Below are 10,427 nucleotides of genomic sequence, written 5' to 3' on the forward strand. Positions count from 1 at the left end.
CTTCACCCCACTCCTCTGCAGAGGCTTCTAAGGCTGCACTCCGTTGGCTTCAGGCAGCTATCCGCAAGCTTTCGGAGCACAGCAGGAGTTCCCGCTGTACTTCGAAGGCTTGCGGATAGCCACCTGAAGTCACCTAGCAGTTCGAAAGTGGAAGTAGATAAATACCGTATTTTTCACTCTATAGGACGCACTTTTCCCCCTCCAAAAATTAAGGGGAAATGATCAAAGCAGCAGAAATAAGAGATGATTGGATCCCTTTCTGAGCTCGAAGCATGGGTACCCCCAACCAAAATTTAAAATTCGGTTTTGTAATTTGGAACTAATGTGATTTGATTGGTTTGCTAATAAAAAATATATTACAAAAAAAACAAAAATTAAGGGAAAATTTGTGTGCACCCTTTGGAGTGAATGCAGGCTGCGCAGCTAAGCCCAAAGCCAGAGCAGGCAGAAGGAGCGCTGCGCAGCGCTCCGTCTCGCTGTTCTAGCTTGGGGTTAGCTGCGCAAAGCCTCCACAGGGCAGCCGGATGAAGGCACCCTGCCGCCCTGCGGAGTCTTCAAAGGCCGTCCCCGAAGCCAGAACAGTGAGGCGGAGCTCACTGCGCGGTGCTCGGTCTCACTGTTCTAGCTTGGGGATGGCTGCACAAAGCCTCCGCAGGGCAGCGGGGTGCCTTCAGCCCACTGCTCTGCGGAGGCTTCAAAGGCTGTGCTCTGGGGGCTTCAGGCAGCTATCCGCAAGCCTTCCAAGCACAGCAGGAGTTCCTGCTGCACTCAGAAGGCTTGCGGATAGCCGCCTGAAGCCTGGAGAGCGAGAGGGATCGGTGCACAGTTTTCCCTCTCTGCGCAGCGCCCCTTCAGTGAAGCTGGAGGAGAAATGGAAGGGGCTCCGTTTCTCCTGCCGCTTCGCTGAAGGGACACTGAGCAGAGAGGGAGAGAATCCCCCCCCCCGTTCTCCCCCTCCTATGATCCGGTGCGTCTTATGGTCCGGTGCGTCCTATAGAGCGGAAAATACGGTAGGTGCCGTTCTGTCGGGAAGGTAAACAGCCTTTCCGTGCACTGCTCTGCTTTTGCCAGAAGCAGCTTCGTCATCCTGGCCACATGACCCGGAAGCTGTACGCCGGCTCCCTCAGCTTATAGAGCGAGATGACCGCGCAACCCTAGAGTCGTCCGCGACTGGACCTAACGGTCAGGGGTACCTGTACCTTTACCTAGGCTTTTTCCAGATCTGCCTTACTGCCCTATGTTTCTAAATCTTGAGGGAGAGCAAAAGAAGCAGAATGCAGAAAGAATTAGACATCCTACTTACACTCAAGAAGAAGAAATCATCATTTTGCCGGAAAACATCATTACTTCTCACAAACCACCTCCTTTCTCCTGAACTATCCTCAAGTAGTTGCTCTTCCCAAAGTCCTCAGCCAAGTCACTCAGCAGGGGGACGTGTCACAATGGAGGCCCTGACCCTGTTGCTTTAGCTACCTTGCTTAACAATGTGAATTGTTCCCCTTAACATTAATTTTTCAAATATATCTTCCCGTGGGTTTTTATTTTATTTATTTAGGAACGCTCTAGAGCTGGCTTCATCCAGCACGGTGCATTTCTGGACAGGACAGGAAACACCTTGCAAACACACACTTTTCAACATGGCGGTGTCACCAAGGAAAAACACTCCTGGCCTAGACTATGGCTGCTGTTTCTCAATTCATAGTAAAAAATGACCCTTCTCAACATCCTGTAATCATCTGTCCAGTATTAGGATGGACAGGAGCAGGACTTCACCCTTAGACCCCCTCATCCCCCTGTTTCTTTCTGTTTCTGCCCAGTGTCTTCTGCCAATCAACAGCTTTCCTTAGCTTGCAAGGAAGTGAGATGTTATGAGTTACTTGGTGCCAGACTCCCCTTTGCCATGAGTTTCTGGGTGCCAGGCACTGAACCCCTGGACACTGAACATCGGGGGAATTGATCTAAGCTGTACCCCAAGCACTACATTTGATTGTTGGTTATTAAAAACTGTTTGAAACCATTTTATTTCATTCACAAAAGAAATTTTGACATGTGATTATGATAACAGTTTATATAATAAAGGTGACACGTTTATTGATCCTTTTTGTAAGTTATTATTTGTCTACTTTAATGTATTTTTTATATCTATATTAATCAGTAAGGGGGTGGGGTGGGAAGCAGTTTTGTATATGAAACTGGTGGATGGCTGTCATTAATCCAGATCAATTTCATAGAATCATAGAAACTTATAGCTGGAAGGGACCCCAATGGTCATCTAGTCCAACCCCCTGTGATGCAGCAATCTCAGCAAAAGCATCCATGGCAGACGGCCACCCAACCTCTGCTTAGTAACCTCCAAGGAAGGAGAGTCCACCACCTCTCGTGGGAATCTGTTCCAATGCCAAACAGCCCTTACTGTCAGAAAGTTTTTATGAATGTTTAGTTGGAATCTCCTTTCTTATAACTTGAATCCATGGGTTCGAGTCCTACCATCTAGTGCAGGAGAAAAGAAGCTTGTTCCCTCTTCCATGTGACAGCCCTTAAGATATTGGAAGATGGCTGTCAGATCTCCTCTCAGTTTCCTCTTTTCCAGGCCAAACCTCCCCAGCTCCTTCCAGTGTTTCTCTTCAAGCTTAGTTTCCAGACCCTTGGTTGTCTTGGTTGCCCTCCTCTGCACACATTCCAGCTTGTCAACATCCTTCTTGCCCAGGATGATGGTGCCCAGAACTGGACACAGGACTCCAGGTGTTGCCTGACCAAGGTAGGAGAGAGTAGGGCTTGGACTTTGTTTCATCAGGACCCTGGACTTCCATAGATGCAATCTAGAACAGCGTTACCATTTTCTGCTGCTGCACATTCCTTGTGGCTGAGGCTCAGGGTAACGCCCCCGGGACCTTTCAGTTCATGGTGTCCATGGAGGCGCAGGTCAATTCTGTGACCAGGGCAGCTGTTGACCAGCTTCATCTAGTACGCAGGCTGAGACCCTATCTACCTGCGGATTGCCTCGCCAGAGGGGTGCATGCTCTGGTTTTCTCCCGCTTGGACTACTGCAATGCGCTCTACGTGGGGCTACGTTTGAAGGTGACCCGGAAACTACAACTAATCCAGAATGCGGCAGCTAGACTGGTGACTGGGAGTGGCCCCCAAGACCTACATTGGCTCTCAGTATGTTTCCGGACACAATTCAAAGTGTTGGTGCTGACCTTTAAAGCCCTAAACGGCCTCAAAGGCCCAGTATACCTGAAGGAGCGCCTCCACCCCCATCATTCTGCCTGGACACTGAGGTCCAGCGCTGAGGGCCTTTTGGCGGTTCCCTCCCTACGAGAAGCCAAGTTACAGGGTAGTGGTGCCTGCTCTGTGGAACCCCCTCCCACCAGATGTCAGAGAGATAAACAGCTACCTGACATTTAGAAGACATCTGAAGGCAGCCCTGTTCTGGGAAGCTTTGAATGTTTGACAGACTATTTTATTTTAATATTTTGTTGGAAGCCGCCCAGAGTGGCTGGGTATATATAATAAATTATTATTATTATTATTATTATTATTATTATTATTATTATTATTATGACTGTGAGGTGTTACAAGTCATTAACTTCAAGCCACACTGCCATGCCTTTGAAGACACAAACCACCCCAGCTTTTCAGAGCCGGCTATCATGGCTTCTTTAATCTTTGTGTATTGCTCCACCATGTGGCTGAATCATATAAAGCACTGACTTTTACATATCTCTTGACCTCTAATTGCAAGAAGATCTCGTTAACTTGGATTATAATCTTTATAAATCGGAGTTGTGGAGCAGGTCCTTGGGGGGGGGGGGGATCCCACCATTCCTCCTCAGTCCAGCCCCTGACAACCATGTGGGTTACGGCGTCGAGGGCTCATTTTGTGGAGCGATGTGAAACGTAGTGTTTTCACCCCCAAACCTTGCAGGGGGCATTCTCTGGGTGTTTGGCGCCGCTTTGGAGTGAATCGGACAACATCTGACTTTTGGAGAAATTGGGATCCCGTGAGTTAGGGCGCCAAAGGCTCATTTTTGGGGGTGCCATGAAATGTGGGGTTTTCACCGCCAAACATTTCAGGGGGTCTTTAGCAGGTGTTTGCCGTTGCTTTGTTGTGAATCCTAAGACATCAGGTTTTCAGCGAAATCGTGGCCACCATATCTATCCTGACAGATGATTTGGCCTGTCACCCTTGTGTGGAAGTAAAGGATGAGATTCCCCTACTACTCCGCCTGGGGTCTCCAATGTGGTGCACCCAACCTCCACTCACACTATTCCTATGCTGGGGAATTGTGTGGGGCAACTTAAGATTTATCTGTGAAAGAGGACTTAGTATTTTTCTTGCTTTTTAGTGTAATGTACTATGAAAAGGTCTTAATGGAATTTTCTTTTTTAAATGGAATTTTAATGGAATTTTCTTTTTTCTTTTTTGTTGTTACCCTGTTTGCCAGTGTTTGTCCCTGGTAATTAACTGCCCTGATGTCTTTGTAAAACAGAAAAACAACTAAAAACCCACAATGATTTCACTGTGCACACAAGGAGTGTTTGAAAGTGAATGTGAGTTACAAGAGATGCTAACCCACTTGTTCTAAAGTGAAAGCCTTCTGGGACATAATATACAACGAGGTAAAAACGGTTTTGAAATATAATTTTAATAAAAAACCAGAGGCATTTTAATTAGGCTTAATTGGTGAGGAAATACATAAAAGTGATGTAAACATGTGTATGTATGCCAAAACGGCTGCAAGGACACTTCTGGGTCAGAAATGGAAGCAGCAGGAACTTCCAACACTGGAAGATTGGCAGGTCAAGATGATGGAGTACGGAGAGATGGCCAAGTTGACGGGGAAGATCCGGAATCAGCGTGACGAACTGTTTCGTAAGGACTGGAACAAATTTATATTTTCTATGAAAGAAAATTGTAAACATTTTAAAATGTTTGTAGGCTTGAATTGAAAGGCTCTGTAATGTAAATATAAGGAACTGATTTACCGATAATAAGGTGAAATATTATAATTTGACAAGGGTAAATAAGTGCTTATAGAAATGCGAAGAATATGGAAAGTTATGTGGAAGTCAGAAAGAGGGAGGGAAGGAGGTCGATGCTCTTACAGAGTAATATATTAAGTCATAGAATTATGTAACAAAATGTGAATATGTGGAAAACTCAATAAAAAATATTTTTTTAAAAAATACAAGAGATGCTAGCCCTTTCTCCCTGCCTCTAGTATAGGAGCCAACTCCTAGGGACCAAGGTCCCTTCAGCCCACCCCCCATAAAATATTTGAGGGGGCCCGCCTTCCCCCAAAGTTGATGGGCATTGCCATTCAAATGGTATGTGTGCACCATGTCATGTGATCGATTACACAGGACGGGGTTTACATGGTCCCCCCACCTGATATTTTATTCAACTTGCCACCCCCTGGTCTCTAGGCCTTCACAGCACAATCCTACGTCTGCTTGCTGAGTCCCGTGAGCCTTACTCCCAATGCAAAAAGGCAGAGACACCCCTGGATTACTCAGTAGAACATATACATGGGGGAAAACAGAACTTCACTAGACTCCCTTACACCCCACTGCACGTTCTTCCCCTATTTATTTTGAATTGCTTAGGGGGAGGCAACCTAATATTTTGACTGCTTTAGGGCCTCTAAAGGTCTTCATCTTCATGAAAGGAAGAAGTGAAATACTAAGGGCTGCCTATTTCAGGGAAAGGGCAAGGGAAGGGGGTGCTTCTACAAGTTTCACTGGGACCCAGAGGTGTGGATTGTAGTTCTGCGTAGGGATTCTAGCTGCAGCTAGCAGCAACTGACAAATTGGTCCATTTCAGTGTCCATCCATTTCTCATTTTCCCAGTCTTAGATTTGATCCTCCACATTTCTGCAGTACTTTCCATTTTTAAAGAGGAGTCCTCATGCAAATCCAGTGCTGCATGCAATTTTCGTAATGTTCGCATTTATGCAAGCACCTTTCCTGAATATAATGCATGCTTGTATGTTCTGTTTCTACACACACGCATTGTAGAGGTGCTTGGCTGCTTAACATGGCGGACTCAGAGACTGCCTCAGTGATGGAGGGCTTAACACCCAGCGCCTCACACACACACACCCCGCTTCCATGGAGGCAGGAATGGGCTCGGGAGATGATTGCGGGTCTCCTTTCTAATCGATACCCCTCAACAAGGTATGGAAGGCAATTCAGCCTCAGGCTACCCCCCTCCCCTCTTCCAGAGTCTCCTGTGAATGGGTGAGATGCTGCCATTGCCACAGACTGGAACAAGAAGCCCACTCCGCCACTGTTAGTGAGTGAAGCAAGCAGGGGCGTAAGCCCTGGTATTATAATATAATTGCAGTATTGGATCAGCACAGCTACCCAGATTATTGGACTCTCCTTGTTAGCATGGCTATATGACAGCTGTCCTGATGAGATTCTGTCCTTTAAAATATACTGTACTACAGCACCAGTGGTTATAGCGACAGTTCAAATCAAACTGATAATGGCTACAGCTTAATATGCAGAAGCACATATAAGCATATTCAGGATGGAAGATAAAAGGGGGGAAGAATATGCCTCTTTTAGAAAGGATTTCCTCATAAACAAAACTTGCTGCTCCAAAATGTTTCAACATGGAATGCTTCTTTTCTGGAATTCAGACTCTTGGGGCTTATCCAGTTACCTTCCTCTGCCTTTTCCAGGAACAGTCCAAGCTTACCCTGTGATCTGCCATGTTAAGTTGTGGGTGAACATATCAGTGATTCTTCAAACAGCTCTTGTTTATTCACAGGCCAGAACAGAACTGAACTGAAGGGTTCAGCCAACCTGCTTATATAGAGCTCCAGTATCACACAACTGTAACAACTTTCTTTAACTATCCAATCACTGAACATCACTTTCAATCCCTTATTTGCATATGTGGACCTGAGTGAAAACTATCTACAGTATCCCCCTCCTGGCCCAGGGTGAGAACTTCAGTACATAACACACCATTTGTTCCGATTGAGCTTTAAAGAGTGGATTTTTGTGAAGAAAGCTCTGGGGCAAAAACCAGCAACAACAGTGCTCAATCAATGCTTTTAAGCATGGACTCTGCCTGAAAAGTGTGTGGCAAAAGGCAAGTGTGGACAAGCCCTCAATTTCATACACACACATACCTCAGTTTTCTCACTACCCCCCTCCAAAACACTCCATTCCCAGCTCAGTTCTCGTTGAACTACTTTTGGGGGAAGTCCCCCCTCCTGCAAAAAAAAAATAAAAGATTTGTGTACTCTTGCAAACCTTGTGCATGTTCACAAACCCAAGTCTGATTATCTTTCCCTCTTGCATGCTGTTTTGACTACCTAAGGCCTGGGGCTCAGAGACTTGAGATCATCCCTGTCAGTCATGATGGAACTGTGCCAGGGCTCTCCTTTAAGGCACTAGCATCCCCTGGTGTACATTTGTGTACCATCTCTGCCAAACCCATACACAAATTCAGCCCATTTGTGGTACAGCAGAAAAGGGGAAGATCTACTGCACAATCAGAACTGCTTGCAAAATCTTCCAACCTTCCCATACTTCTCTGAGGGTGGGTAAGTAGGTGTGCTGTTTTGGATACTGCCTTCAGATGTGCAGTGGCAAAGGGGAGCTCAATCTATTAGCGGCTCAGGCCAAGTTCTCACAAACAGCAGCTGAGGAGGCAAACATGTTTCTGGGCTGCTCCACTTTAGATTGTAGGTGGGATTCCCGAGGTTGAGAGCTGCTACAGACAAAATATATAGACAGAGATTAATTCTGTACATAGAAAAAATTTATCAGGGGAAACTGAGGCTGCATTCAGACCTGGGGTTTATAAAGTTACTGCTTCTGCACCAATTTCTAATGCTCTTTTTACACTCTAGTATCTTGTTGCGTTATGAAACTGTGGCTTTTTGATCAATATACATTTCTGTGTGCTGCTCTGGTTTGCCAGAAGCAGCTTAGTCCTGCTGGCCACATGACCCGGAAGCTGTACGCTGGCTCCCTCGGCCAGTAAAGTGAGATGAGCACCGCAACCCCAGAGTCATCCGCGACTGGACCTAACGGTCAGGGGTCCCTTTACCTTTACTTACCAGAATTGTATGTATACAGGGGCAGGGGCGCCGACTTATAAAAAATATTGGGGGGGCCCATACCGGGGTCCTGCCCCGGGAAGTTTTCTAAATTTTAGATGAATTGCCACTCTCAAAATGGCCGCCGGGAATCACGCGGACCAACCCAAGATGGCGCCCGCCTCCCTTGCGGCCTGCTTGTCTGCGAGAAACCAGGGGCCTAGATGAGAAACGAGGTCAGAAGCGAGGGATAAGTTCCGGGAAAGATGAACAGAAGCCCGAGCGAGAGTAACAGCGACGGAGAAGGAAGACCTCCAAACCGCTGCTGCTGGGGGAACGAAAGGGCCGAGCCCCGGGCTGCCCCGACCTTAAGTGAACCTGTGAGGGCCCGCCCTTTGCGGCAGCCGATTGGCTGCCGCCGTGGGCGGTGAATATTAATGAGCTAGGGGGAATCCCCGCTTCTTGCGGGGCTGACGCCAGCCCCGCATGATTGTTGATGGGTCGAGAGCCCGCAATAATTTTCTTAAATTATTGGGGGGCAGAGCCCCCCCAAACGAATTTTTGAGGGGGCTCGGGCCCCCTCAAGCCCCATGGAGTCGGCGCCTATGTACAGGGGTGGCGCTGTGGTCTAAACCACAGAGCTTAGGGCTTGCAGATCAGAAAGTTGGCGGTTTGAATCCCTGCAATGGGGTGAGCTCCCATTGCTCCGTCCTAGCTCCTGCCCACCTAGCAGTTCCAAAGCACGTCAAGTGAAAGATAAGTAGGTACCGCTCCGGTAGGAAGGTAAACAGCGCTTCCGTGTGCTGCTCTGGTTTCACCAGAAGCGGCTTAGTCATGCTGGTCACATGACCCAGAAGCTGTCTGAGGACAAATGCCGGCTCCTCGGCCAGTAAAGTGAGTCATCCGCGGCCGGAAGAAGATGGAAGAAGATTGGAAAATTTAAAGTTTTTATTAAAGTATATACTAAGTTTAAAGCTTATATGAAAATAACAAAACAAAAAAAATTGAGGGATAGAAAAACGGTGGATTGACACTTCATGGATTTAGCAGAAATGTTATGAGAAGTTAAGCATTTATAAGTTTTAGCTTTAAGGTTAAAATAAGGTTAAGAAAATTATGTTATGTATAATTTGATAGAGATTTAAAAGAAAGATGGAAAGGATTTGCTGAAATTACCAAATAGAAGTGGAATACAAGAAGGGAGGTGAGAGGAAGTCGGGGAAACAAGTGAATGAAAGAAAGGTTGTGTTTTGAAATGTTTTCTTTTTTTTCTTGTATTGTGTTACTGATTTGGTTTGTTTTATCCTTGTTGTGTTTTTCTTTTTTTGATTTGTTAAAAGTAATAAAGATCATTTTTTTAAAAAAAAAATGTATATAAAGCAGATATTGTGGGGGAACTTTCATTCCTCGCTACTATGAGCTGAATATAGAGCATGAAATCCACTCTCGACTCCGAGTATATTTCAGGGGAAGAGCTGTTTGGGATATTTCCTGCTTGTGAATTATTATTTGTGTGTGTGTGTGTGTGTGTGTGTGTGTGTGTGTGTAAAACACATGCCTAAAGCTTTAAATCTGGGATGGGCATGGAAGTTCCGAGGTGGGCCACCAGGTGGCACTGCCGGCCATGCTCCAGCTGCTGCTGCTGCTGCTGCTGCTACAGGTGCCAGTAAGTCTCGCATTTTCAACCTCTTCCTCCTCCATTGCACTAGCTAAATGATTCCTTGCTGGACTCCCATCGCTGAGGCCAAATGTACCTTTACCGAGCAAAATATCCTTTCGAATTATACACCCAGCACATGGAACCTGACCAAGGGGCAATACAAGTGGACTCTCTGTGCCCTTACCACAGTAAAAAGACTGATACTGGTGAGCTGGAAAAATAAAAATGCGTCTCCCTTCTATGATTGGATTGAGGACTTCTACAAACTCACCACATCTGAACAACCTGCAGATAAACGCAGACTTGCCATGGACAAATTCAATGATAAAGTGGTACCTCGGTTTAACATACACTTCAGGATAAAGACTCTGCTGGTAGCCTTTTTAGCCTCGGGTGAGAAGAGCTTTGCGCCCGGGCCGGGGAAATGGGAGTCAACAGACACTCAAGGAATAGTTTCAGAGAAAAGCTTTATTCTGCCATCCGGGGTGGCAGAAGGAGCAAGTGTGATAGATTCACAAAAGAAGCATGAGTTCACAGCCATTTGCGCAGAGCATATATTCCCCTCCCAGTTCCCTCCCCTTTCTCCTCCTCCTCAAGAGCCCTGCCCCATTGTGATGAAATTCCAGTGCCTGTCTTCGGAGAACTTCCTGACATTAGTGACAAAGATGCCTCCAGTGCTGAAGGACATGAAGAAGAAGTGGTTC

The 10,427-nt window shown here is 46.3% G+C and overlaps 1 long non-coding RNA gene across 1 annotated transcript; it reads right to left on the minus strand.

Annotated features, from left to right (window-relative positions):
- Nucleotides 1-4,628: 4,628 nt before the first annotated feature.
- Nucleotides 4,629-8,572, minus strand: LOC309533800. Its single transcript, XR_014220474.1, has 2 exons — nt 8,085-8,572; nt 4,629-4,903 (listed from the first exon to the last, which is right to left on the minus strand). It is a non-coding gene; the product is annotated as an uncharacterized lncRNA (long non-coding RNA).
- Nucleotides 8,573-10,427: the final 1,855 nt, after the last annotated feature.

Source organism: Podarcis vaucheri, assembly GCF_965113315.1.
Source record: "Podarcis vaucheri genome assembly, chromosome: 6".
Taxonomy (NCBI): Eukaryota; Metazoa; Chordata; class Lepidosauria; order Squamata; family Lacertidae; genus Podarcis; species Podarcis vaucheri.